The sequence below is a fragment of the Ictidomys tridecemlineatus genome, chromosome 7 (genome assembly GCF_052094955.1).
Source record: "Ictidomys tridecemlineatus isolate mIctTri1 chromosome 7, mIctTri1.hap1, whole genome shotgun sequence".
In the NCBI taxonomy this organism is placed as follows: Eukaryota; Metazoa; Chordata; class Mammalia; order Rodentia; family Sciuridae; genus Ictidomys; species Ictidomys tridecemlineatus.
In genome coordinates, this window is record NC_135483.1 from 173,608,413 (window position 1) to 173,620,540 (window position 12,128).

The 12,128-nt window shown below is 39.0% G+C and overlaps 1 pseudogene; it reads left to right on the forward strand.

Moving 5' to 3' along the window:
• The first annotated feature begins 4,099 nt into the window (after positions 1-4,099).
• On the forward strand, positions 4,100-8,479 carry LOC144365619 (thyroid receptor-interacting protein 11 pseudogene; annotated as a pseudogene).
• The last annotated feature ends 3,649 nt before the right edge of the window (positions 8,480-12,128 follow it).

Genomic DNA, 12,128 nt, shown 5'->3' on the forward strand with positions numbered 1-12,128 from the left:
CTTAGGACGCCTCGGATCCCGCTTTTTCGCTTCAGCTCCTCGGACCTCAGCGCTCCCTCTTTGATCCTCCTTAAGGGAGCAACCTAATTTCGGGGAGGGCATGTCAAGTTTTCCCTTGCATGCCGCTTCCCATAAATCGCGCCATCGGACACCTTCCTCCTTTCGCGATGCCCAGTCTCCCTCAGGCTTCGATTCCGAACCAAAAGCCACCGGACCTCTGGGACGTGGCTTCCCACTCCAGGTGGAACTCTGCTGGCGTGGTTTGCGGGCTTTGGGCTTAGCCCCCTCACGGTGGTAGGAATCCACAGACCTGGGACTCCACATCAAGTCCTTCGTTCCCAGATGGTCCTCCATGAGTACCTGTGACTTGAGGTAATCCAGCTGCTCTTTAAAATCATATGCTTTAGTCTTTGAACCCGGACCAGAGACCACACTTCCCAACAGGGGCTTCTTCTCGGTGGCCTTAACATCCATTTGGATCGCTGCTGCAGAGAATTTATGGCACTGACACAGACACTGCCTGGGACTCCAGTAGCCTCCAGTGGCTCTAGTGAAGTGCACCTCTGTAGAATATTTTAATACAGATCAAACTATGATCCTAAGATAGAAATGCACCTTTGCTCTCAGATGCACTAAGATCTATTAAGAAAAATGAAGAGATGAACATGTTAGGTTTGGAAAAATCTGAGATTTTAGCAGCTGGAGGATGAGAATAGGAAAAGTCAGAATGTTGTCATGATACAGACAACATCATCTTGCAGAACAAAATTCTTTTGAGCTTCTTCTATAGAGAGGACACTGGCAGGAAAAAAAAGAAGACCTGAAATGGAATTTCATGTCTTCAAGGGGCAAAGATAGAAAGATAACTAGGAAACAAAGTGGCTGTCTGAGATGAGAATTTAGTATGTAGGAAGTCTTAGATGAAGACTATACAGGACATTTTCCTTTGCTTTTCTTTGTATAACCAGAGCAAGTTTTCTCTGCAGGAAAAAAAAATGGTGACATTAGAGAACTTACATGGAATTGAGCTATTAACAATCATAAAAGCTGACTGAAATAAGACTATAAATGGGACAAGATCTCTCAAGAAAATCCCTTTTCCCTGGAGCTTTTATTGTCTCTTTTGAGAATACTCTGATTTTTTTGTCCTTTGATTTGTAACAGTATTACTTGAACCCAAAAGTGCACTCAACACTCACATCAATGAGTGGAAACCAGAGGAAAAACTAGCAAGACCAACCAAACTCTAACCTCACAGCTCAAAAGTCATTGTTCTTAATAGCAGGAAATGTATATAACACAGATTTATGTTGTTCACAACATCTAACACAAAGCCTCGTACCTTTTAGGCACTGAATATATGTATAAGGATACATGTATGATTCCTGGGTGCTTTTTTGTCACGTGTGCTCAAGAATGAAGCAGGGTTTTCCCTCTGTATCCCCCATAGTTTCCAGGAATATTCCAAACATATTTAGAAGAAGAGAAATGCTTTTATTTGGATGGTCAGTTTTGAATACAGTAGGTAGGTATATCTCACAGCTAGAAATATAAAAAGACAAACAGCTGTGTTCAGAATGAACCATGAATCTGAGTGATCAGAAATGCCTTTTAGCAGTAGGAGCAACAACCACTATAACCAGATTGAAGCCACATGTGATAGGTCTTACACTGAAAATGGATCATTATTTGTGATTCAAAACTTAAGCAAACACAAAACACCAAAGAGAAAGAGGCACCCTGCTACAATTTGGATCTGGAATGTTGCCCAAAGGTCACGTGTTGAAAGCTTGGACCCCAATGTAATGGCCTTCAGCATGGACTCTACAGAAAGGCGAATTGAATCCTGAGCTCTAAGCTCAACTTTGAATGAATGCACTGCTGGGTTCATTATTTAACAGGATTATTGGGAGTTGGTAAAAACTGTATGTGGTGGGGACTAGTTGGAGGGTAGGTCATTGGAGTTGATTCCCTAGAAGGGTAGATGGTATTCCTCAGTCCTTTCTTCCCCTCACCATCTTCCTGATCTCCAGGAGATGAGCAGCTCTGTATTGAGGCCAGGCTCTCTGCCATGGTATTCTGCCTCACTTCAGGCCATAACAACGGAGCCTGAAATTGAACCAAAATAAATATTTACTCATTTAATTTTCTCAGGTATGTTGTCAAAGTGATGAAAGCCTACTAATGCGCGCATGCACACACACACACACACACACACACACACACACACACACACAGGAGGAATGGTCCAAAGGGAGAAAAGGACACTTGGTATTGTTGATGGCTTCTTCAACAAAGACATAGCTTGGGGACAGAGTGGATTCTCCACTTCAGCAGATGCTATAAGGGGTCTAAAGTTTTATATTAGTATTTTATGGAAAGATTGAATAATACAGGCCTGATTTTTCTCTCAGATTTGGAGATGAATAAGAAGGACCAAGAAGATTTCCTTTTCTAGCACAAGACACAAATGTAGTTTCTGATAGCAATCTGAGGAATTCTATCTCCTTGCTCTTTTCTTGATGGAAGAGACTTTATGAGGTTTTTTATATAAACCTTAGAATCACTTTAACCATTAATTTTCCTCAAATTCTTGCTTGTTGTACATTTTATTTTTCCCAGCTTGAGTGTTTGTTCCCTGAACAGACATATAGAAAGAACAGCTCAAGGAAAAGAGTGTCCTGAATATATGCTTTGGGTAAGAGAGTTATGGGAGCAAATCCAAACCCCTTCTAAAGGGTAATAAGAAAAATAATTGTAGACAAAACCAAAAGCAAATATGAACAAAGTGGCAGCAAGCTCTACTGGTTGACCACTTTCTCTATGTCAGCCATAGGGTGAGAACTACACATTATGTTCTCATTTACGCTTCAACTCAAGCCTGTGAGAGAAGTTTCATAAGTGTATCATGTCGATTCAGCTCCAAAATTGCTTTGGTCCCAATTTGTATGTCTGTTACAGCCCACGTGCTTCATCTCTTTGCTTTGTCCCCCAACTCTACAAAGCTGCCTCTCCATGAACTTGTTGGAATTTAAACACTTTGGAAAGCAGGGTCTTACCTTATCTCCTTCTGATCCTTAATTCTAGGGGTGGGATTCCAATTTAGGATTGTTACTGCATAGTAGAAAAGTTTTCAAGTTTTTCTTTCACTCTGTACGGTTTAGACCTGGATTATGGTTTGCACTGATAAACAACAACAGGTGAAGTGAACACCAAGTTATTGGCTCAAAAACAAAGTTTCTTAAGTGCAATTTAAGTGGAATTTTTGCCCAATTAAATAAACTTAAATAAAAACTTACAAGGACCATAGAATATTAAAATGAACTCAAAAACTTATAGATTAAGAGCAAAAATTTATTTTTGGAAAGGGTAAAAATTATTCTTTAGTGACATTTCATCAATATTATCATGTGAATTCTGAGAATGGTTAAGACTTTGTGGTGGTTAATTTTATATGTTAACTTCTCTGGGCTATGATGCCCAGACATTTGGCCAAATATGATTCTGGGTGCGTCTGTGCTGGTGTCATGGGGTGAGATTTACTATTGAATCGGGGACTTTTAGTTCAATAGATTGCACTCTGTAATGGAGCCAGACCTCACCTTGTCAAGGGAATGCAACTGGCCTGAATGCAACAAAAAGTCCACCTCTCCCAGGCAAGAGGGAGCTCTCCAGTGAACCACCTTCGGATTGCCTCTACAACATTGATTCTTGGTGGTTCCGGAGCACACTGCCTTTGGACTCAGACTAGAACACTTTCCTGTATCTCTAGCTCCTCCCAGCCAGCCCTCCCCAATCCTGGGGGCCAATAGCTGACAGGAAAGTCCAGGGAAGAAGCAGAGGCCCCTGGGGGTGGGGCGTGAGGGGTGACTGTGCCACTGGCTGCCAGTCCTTGGTCAAAGACCACGACAGGCCTCTGCTTTTACCTGCAGAGCAAGACGGTTGGTGTTGGCGGAGCCCCGCGATTCTCAGAATTCTGAGCTCTTGCTGGAGTCATAATGGACCCCAGCAACGCTTGAGGACGTTGTGAGGAGAGAAGCGGGGATGGTGCTGGACGCGGTTTTCAGAGCTGGTCTGCCGGCTCACTAAAGTGGTGGAGATGTCCTCCTGGTTTGGAGGCCTGGGCTCAGGCTTGGGCAACTTCTTGGGGCAGGTGGGAAGCAGCTTGCCTTCCCTAACCGACCACATATCCAGCTTCACCAGGGGAATGCTTGCGGATGACACAGGAGACACAGCAGCAGGTTTACCTGATTGTGGGAGAAAGGAAGTGGAAGCTAGTAATTCTCCACTAAGATCGGAGAATGAGAGACCTCAAAAGTATTGTACTGATCTGGAGGAAAACCATGAAGCATCAGAGCTGCAAGTAAATCCTCAGTGTCCAAGTGACGGAAATCAACTGCAACAGGAGGAGGTAGAGATCAGCCATCTGAAAGGTAGACAGATGGCACTGCAAGATCAAGTGTTCAACCTCCAGGCATCTGCTCAATGGGTAGGTTCAGGAGCTTGTGGTGTACCAACAACCACTGCACTGGCTCCATTGGGTTCCCAGATCAGTAGTGATTTTTCAGCCTTTTCTGATGATGACATGGACTTTAGTAACCTAATTTTGTCTTTCCAAGAAACAAACGAATTGTCAATTGAAGTTTCGGGACTTGAATCTAAAGTTGGCCATTCGAGGCCTATTGCTGAGGCTCAGGGAACACAGAATTCTGAGCCCAGTGAAATCTTCAAACTGCAAAATACTATCAAGACTCTTGAACGAAACCCAAGTCCAGACATAGATGATCATCAGCCTGAAGTGTCAGTTTTGGAGCAGAGTGCTACTGTGGCAGAAAAGGGAACAGTCCTTCCACAAAATTCTTCATCAATGGAAGAAGTGTTGAGGCTACAACGAGCCCTGTCTGATGCTGAAAAGGAAATAATGAGACTACATGATTTCAACCAGGATCAGAGTCTTGCTGAAGACAATCTGAAACTTAAAATGCATGTGGAAGCTTTAGAAAAAGAGAAGTCATCATTGAGTCAAGAAAAGGAGGAACTTCAGATAACACTGTCAAAACTGAGCTGTGACTCTCAAGTCGTTAAAAACACAGCTTCCACAGACATGAATGTGAATGTCCAATTACATGACTTAAAACTTCACTTGAAGGCAAAGGAGGAAGAACTGAATCAGAGTATCCATGAAAAGAAAATGCTGATAGCTGAGTTAGAAGAACTGGACCATCAGAATGAGGAAGCTACAAAGCACATGATTTTGATAAAAGATGAGCTATCAAAACAAGAAAAAGAAGGAGACCTTGTCATCCAGAAATTGAAACAAGATCTAGAGGATGAAAAAAAGAGAGCTCATCAACTTGAGGATGATAAAATGAACCTATCCAAAGAGTTGCATGTGCAGAAGGAGAAGTTAACTCAGAGTGCACAGAGCCTCAGTGATTTGCATTTAACCAAGCAGAAGCTTGAAGATAAAGTAGAAGATTTAGTAGCTCAGCTAAATAAGTCACAACAAAGTAGCTTAACCCTCCAGCAGGAAAACCTTGAGCTTAAGGAACATATTAGAAAAACTGAAGGTGAGCTGTCTGGATGTCAGAGTAAGTTCTGAAGTTCTCTGAATGAAGACTCTAGCAGTAATGTGAAGGATGACTTGCTTCAAGAACGGGAAGCTGAAGGTAGCAACTTAAGGCAAAATCTTTCAGAAGTAGAAGAGCTCAATGAAAATTTAAAGAAAGTTGCTGTTGATCTCAAAAGGGAGAATGAAATGTTGATTTTACCATGTAAAGATGTAAGACGTAAGTTGGAAGCAGCCATTGCTGCTAACAATCAAGTGTCTCAAGAAAAAGACACTGTCAAGGAGACTCTAATAAGAGACAAAGAAGAGATAGAAGCGGAACTGCACCAGGCAGAAAAAAGACTGTTGGAAGAAGCAAAGAATCACAGGCAGACTATTCAGGAACTCTCCAATGCATGTCATTTGAATACCTCTGCCTTACAGCTGAAACCTGATTGTGTAGTTCAACTCAAGCAAGAGAAGGACTTTGAAATAGCAGGACTCAAAAAGAATTTTGAACCAATGACTACTGATCCAAAAGAAACTGAGGAAATTTTGGAACCTCATGTGGAAGAACAGAAGCAATTGATACAACTTATAAAGGAGAAAGAAGTTTTTATTGAAAACCTCGAAGAAAAATGTTCAAAACTACAAAAGGATTTAGATGAGTGTTCTCAGGCCTTAAGAGAAAATGAAACTTTAAGGCAAACCATAGAAGAAAAGGACAGAAGTCTTGGCTCCATGACAGCAGAAAACAACCATCTGCAAGAAGAACTGGAGAGCCTTAAGGAACAGCAGAATCGAGCTGTACCTGTGGCTGAGCCTAAAACCCTTGATGGTATCCCAGAAGTAGAATCGGAGGTATCTCAACTGAAAATAGTCAAAAATCATCTGGAAGATGAAATTAAACACCATCAAAAGATAATTACAAATCAAAACAAGCGTAAAATGCGACTCCTTCAGTCTTTACAGGAGCAGAAGAAGGAAATGGATGACCTGAAACACCAATATGAGCAGCTGAATGCTGCGCATATCCAGTTACTTTTAGAAAAAGAGGAGGAAATTAAGAACTTGCAGAAAACGATTGAACAAATAAAATCCCAGGTGCCTGGAGAAAGACTCGATGCTCAAACAGAGAATTCTGATTTTTTTCAAGAAACAAACGTAAAAAGCCTCAATAGAGAAAGTGGAAGTGAACAATGTGACCTATGGAACGAAAAGGAGTTGTTGAAGCAAACAGTAATAGACCTAAAGGGCAGAATATTGATTTTCGAAGTGGACTTTTCTAAATTAAAAGGGGAAAATGAAAAATTGAGAGTAGCATCCAGAGAACTCCAAGAGACAAACTCGAAGTTCTCTGTGAGGCTGGGAGAAAAAGAACTGGAGTGTGAGTCAATGAAGGAGAAAGCTCTTGCTTTTGAGCAACTGCTACAAGAAAAAAGTCAGCTTTCAAATGCAGTTGCGAAAATGCAGGAGAAGACAGTTATATTTCAGCAAGAACGAGACCAAGTCATCGTAGCACTAAAACAAGTACAGATGGAAAACAGTACTCTCCAGCAGGAGGTTCAAGAGTTCCGTGACAAAGAACTACGCTTGAACCGGGAGCTAGAAAGGCTACGCAGCCATCTCTTGGAATCCGAAGAGTCTTACACCCAGGACATTTTGGCTGCAGAAGACCAAGAGATTAAACTGAGAAAGGAAGTCAGGCTTTTGGAGGTAAAGCTAGTGTCATCTTCTGAGGCAAGTCATCAAGCTAGCGTTCAGATAGAGTCACTGCAAGAACAGTTGAGGTTGGTCTCTCAACAGAGGGATGAGAATGCACTGCAGCTTTCCCTCTCCCAGGCACGAGTAAGGCAGTATGCCCTGTCATCAACCAACCTTCAAAGGGTCCTAGAACATTTCCAAGAGGAAGAAAAAGCAATGCATTCTGCTGAGTTAGCAAAAGAAAAACAGTCGATAGCAGAATGGAAGAACAAGGCAGAAAAACTAGAAGGACAAGTATCATCACTGCAGGAACATTTGGAGGAAACAAATGCTAGGTTGCATTCTGCTTCCAGACTTACAGAAGAGTTAGATCGGAAGGAACAACAGATCCAAGAACTTAAAAGACAAAACGAGCTCGGAAAAGGAATGTTGGACAAGGCACAAAAGAAACTGTCGACTTTGGCAGACAGCCTAGAAGGAAAAGTGGACAAAGTCCTCATGAGAAATCTGTTTATTGGTCATTTCCATACACCCAAAGGTAAACGCCGAGAAGCCTTACAGTTAATGGGAAGCATCCTGGACATTCCAAAGCAGGAAATGGAACAGTTGTTGAGTGAAGATTCTGGTGGTGTCACCAAGTGGATGAGTAGTTGGCTTGGAGGGGCATCCAAAAGTGTCCCCAACATACCTATAACACCAAATCAACAACCTGTGCTTAAAAGTTCTTTTTCAGAACTCTTTGTCAAATTTCTAGAAATGGAATCTCATCCCTCTGTTCCACCACCCAAACTCTCTGCTCATGCCATGGACTGTCCAGACTCACCAGGAAGGAGAGAGCAAGGTGGCAAGGTACCAGGAAGTGTTAAAGAGGCAGCCAACTTCAGAGGTGGTCGAAGCACCAACGGGAATCCATTCTTGGTTCCCCGTTCGGCAGCTGTGCCTCTTAGTAACCTAGCTGGAGTTGGTCTTGGTGGACCTGGGCATCCTCTTTTTAAACCCATCGCAGATTTCATGCCCACCTTCACACCATTGCCAGTGTCCCCGGACAACAGCGCCACAGTCGTACTAGAGCACCTTCTAAAGCAAAGGCAATCTCATCCAGAGATGATTTAACACTCTAAAGAAGACTTTATCAACACTTTGTGCTTTTTTGACAGAGTGGCCTCTGGGAAAAGAACTCATGTATTTGTAGACAAAAAGAGAAAGGAAAAACACTGGCATATATAGGTATATAGCTAATAGGTATTTTTATCGTTGCTGTGTGTTTTTTTGTTATAACAGTTTTTAAAAATTTGTTTTGTTTGCTGTAGCAGTTTTTCTTTATAAAATTTTGTTCCACTGTAGCAGCTAATCATCACCAGTCTTCAATTCTGATGTACTTTTGAGAGCAAATGTACAGAGCAGCTTTAGTGAACCATTAGCTCCAACCTCTTTTTTTATGATTATATTTGATCAATTTAATGGCATTAAATAAAAATGATGCATTTAATTAACAAGGAAGAAGAAAGATCCAACCCTTAAGAAAAGGATATATGTCTCAGATTTAGAGTATATGAAAACCAAATATGATATTGCAAAACGTTGTGAATTTTTAGTTGATCAAAGAGAACCTTGTACAACAAGTAAAAGAAAATTAGAACGGGGAGAGCCTGAACTTGACGTTTCTTGGATAAATTCTAAGATTCTTTGAATCCAAATACTATGACCCCTATCCACGTTACTTATTTCCACTTCTATAGAAAAGTCACTTCACATTAATTCAGTTTTCTAGATGTTAAATATGTCCAGAAGGAAGAGTATTTTCATGAGTCAACCCCAAAGTGGAATCACACGATCCATTGCCAATGGAAAAGTTAGTAAGTATGTATCATTCAATATCTGGACTGTTTATTTACATACTTTTGGGGCTCCAAAATAATGCTTATAAAGACATTTGATCAAAAACATTTGGGGAGAGAAAGAAGATAACATAAATTTTTGAAAGATGAAAAGCTTTAAAGAACGAGTAGTTGCAACCTTTTTGTAAATTAAGGTAAAAGATTAATCAAAAGTTTCTAGCTTAAGTAGGTGAAATCAGAGTAGAGAAGAAGCAGATTGCATAGCACATACCTCTCTGACACCTGTAGTTTCTAAAACCATGAAGAACACTTTTATTAAAATTCACTTAAATAAAATTTAATAAATTTTTAATATAAATCATATTATAATTTAATATGAATTAATCTAATTTAAATTAATTTTGTTAAGTAATATTGTTTAAATTTATTAATAGTATTGTTTGATTTAAATTTATTTTATTGATATTGTTTATTAATTTATATTAACTATAGTATGATTTTATTTAAAAATTTATTAAATTTTATTTAAATTATTGCATTTTAATAAAGTCAATTTAAATAAGATTTAATATAGATTAAATTATTTAATGTTAATTATATAATTTAATATAAATTTTAATAAAATGAATTTTAATAAAAATGCTCTTAGTGGTTTTAGAAATTACAGATGTCAGAGAAGTATTAGCTCCTTTCTTCTCCTCTCTGATTTTACCTAACTTAAGCTAGAAACTTTTGATTTATCTTTTATCTTAATTTACAAAAATAAACACGGGATGACAAAACACCCAGTAGCTGTATCCATCAGCTTTTCCTTTCTTTTTTCTTTATTTCACCCTAACATTTACATTATTTTACCCAAATCAAGATGCCATCAGTTGTTAGTCAGGAACAAAATCACCGAGGCAACAACTGTAAGAGGCATCCCAATCTCAGATTGGCTAAGAATTAAAAACCTAGAAATGTCTGAGAACGGATGAGCTCTGATAGTAGAGTTTCCAACCTATGGAAAGTTTCCAAAGGCTATGGAAAATGATGACGTTTCTCCTTTTGTGTTTTTACGTTGAGAGCCTTGGAAGTACTACGGTTCTTTATCAGAAATTATATGTGCTTGAAATTATAAGTCTTTAGATTTCTTATTTTTCCTGGATTATAGAAAAAGGGACTCACAATTCCTTGAGATCTATTAGCATTTTAGTGACAGGAAATAATTCAATGAGGCAGAGTTGTTTATTTGCATTCAATGACCATCAACTTTTATCTACTTTGAGAAAGATCACAAACCACAGACCTTCTGCCTTCTGCTTTATTTCAAAGTTTCCAGCATCAGTTGCAAGAATTCTAAGAGACTCTGGGAATACTCAATGGTGCAAAATGCACACGTACTTTGTTGTTTTTGAAAGCATCCCTAAGACATGAGTCCTTAGGTGAATTTCTTGTTCTAAGTAAATTGACTGAATCATTATTAAGTAATTACTTATTATCCCAAAATGAATAATGAAAGCACATGCTTCCAACCAGAGCAAGGAAGAAACAAGAAGGTATGATGTGTGGTAAAAATGCATGAACATGCAATTATGATCCAGCCTTATTAAGTCCAAATTTCTTTGTTTCTTTTTTAATTTATTTTTTGAGGTGTCATTCTTGCCTGATATGCATGGAATAACTTTGGGGGGGAATATAATCAGAAATTCAGCACTAAAATCTGCCTTCCTGCTACATCACATGGCTTACTCCTAAGAAGAATGGTGCAATATCAAAGTCTATATTTGCTTCAAGTTGCCAAATTGCTTGGAATCTTCTTCCAATACGACTCCTATGGTTGGGAAAAGCAGAGTTCAGATTTGTCATGAGAGATTTTTATATGTTCTGCTCACCCCATTGTGTCTAGGTGATCCTTTGTGTTTCAATGCTGGGAAAAACACTTCTTTTATTTCAGAATTGACGAGCTCTTGGAAACAGTGACCTTACTACAAACTTGAGAAAAATATGTTATACAGGTATTCAGAAAATTGCAAAGATTAATATAGATTCAAGATTTTTTTAAGACAAGGGGCTTAATGGAGAAAACACCAAGATAGCCTTAGAAGATTTCATACTCCCTGCATTCTTATAAAAAGCTTGTATATTGTAAATAAGATAAAACCAAACAGAACAGTTCCTAAGGAAATATTGTGCTTTTAGTTTCCTTGTCTCATAAATTAAAGTTTTATTAAAGACTCTGAATTTGCTAGCCTTTTTATTAAATATTTAATATATGCTATTAATGTCTATCACAGATGAGATATGATTTGAGATAATTTATCGCAAACCTTTAGGAATATGGACATGGAGAGAGTATCGAATGATATCAAAAGTGGAGTTTTCTTTCACGTCTATGATAGTCCTTTTTTCCTCAGTTGCTGGGGAGGAACATTAGGATGATTTGCTTAGAGTAAGGAATACTAGACTGATCAGAAGGGGCTGCAGCAGCTTTGCTGGTTAGCTTGTCCATTTGAAAAACTTTTATTGAGGACAGGCAAAAAATACCTAGTCCCAAATCCATGGAACTGATCAAACTCTGCAACAGTTAACCAGAGTAGCTTCCTCTTCTATGCCCCCAAGTTTTGAGCAATGCTCTGTAGATGATACCTTGAATGATCCTTGGCATTGAAGAACTGTAATCCAACAAACAATGTATTTCCTTTTTTCTTGTTCTTCTCAGGGATCCTAATAAGTGATATCCAGAGGCGAGGAGAGGAGGGGTAAGGGAAGGTACTGGGCAATCTAATTGACCCAAATTAGGTTATGTGAATGCACCAATGTGTAACAATGAAGACCACTATTAAGTGCAATTATAATGCACGAAAAAATGATCTTATAAAAAGAAGAATATGATTTCTATAACTTCAAAATAATCTGAAGCCTCAGGAAAAGCATTTTAAAAATAGTTTGAGCTTACCTATAAGACTTTTTATCTGTTCATCAAGGCTTTGTTTTATGAGTACATGTATTTCTTTTAAAAAAAATTGTAAACCCAGCAGGGTCTTGTGACACATGCC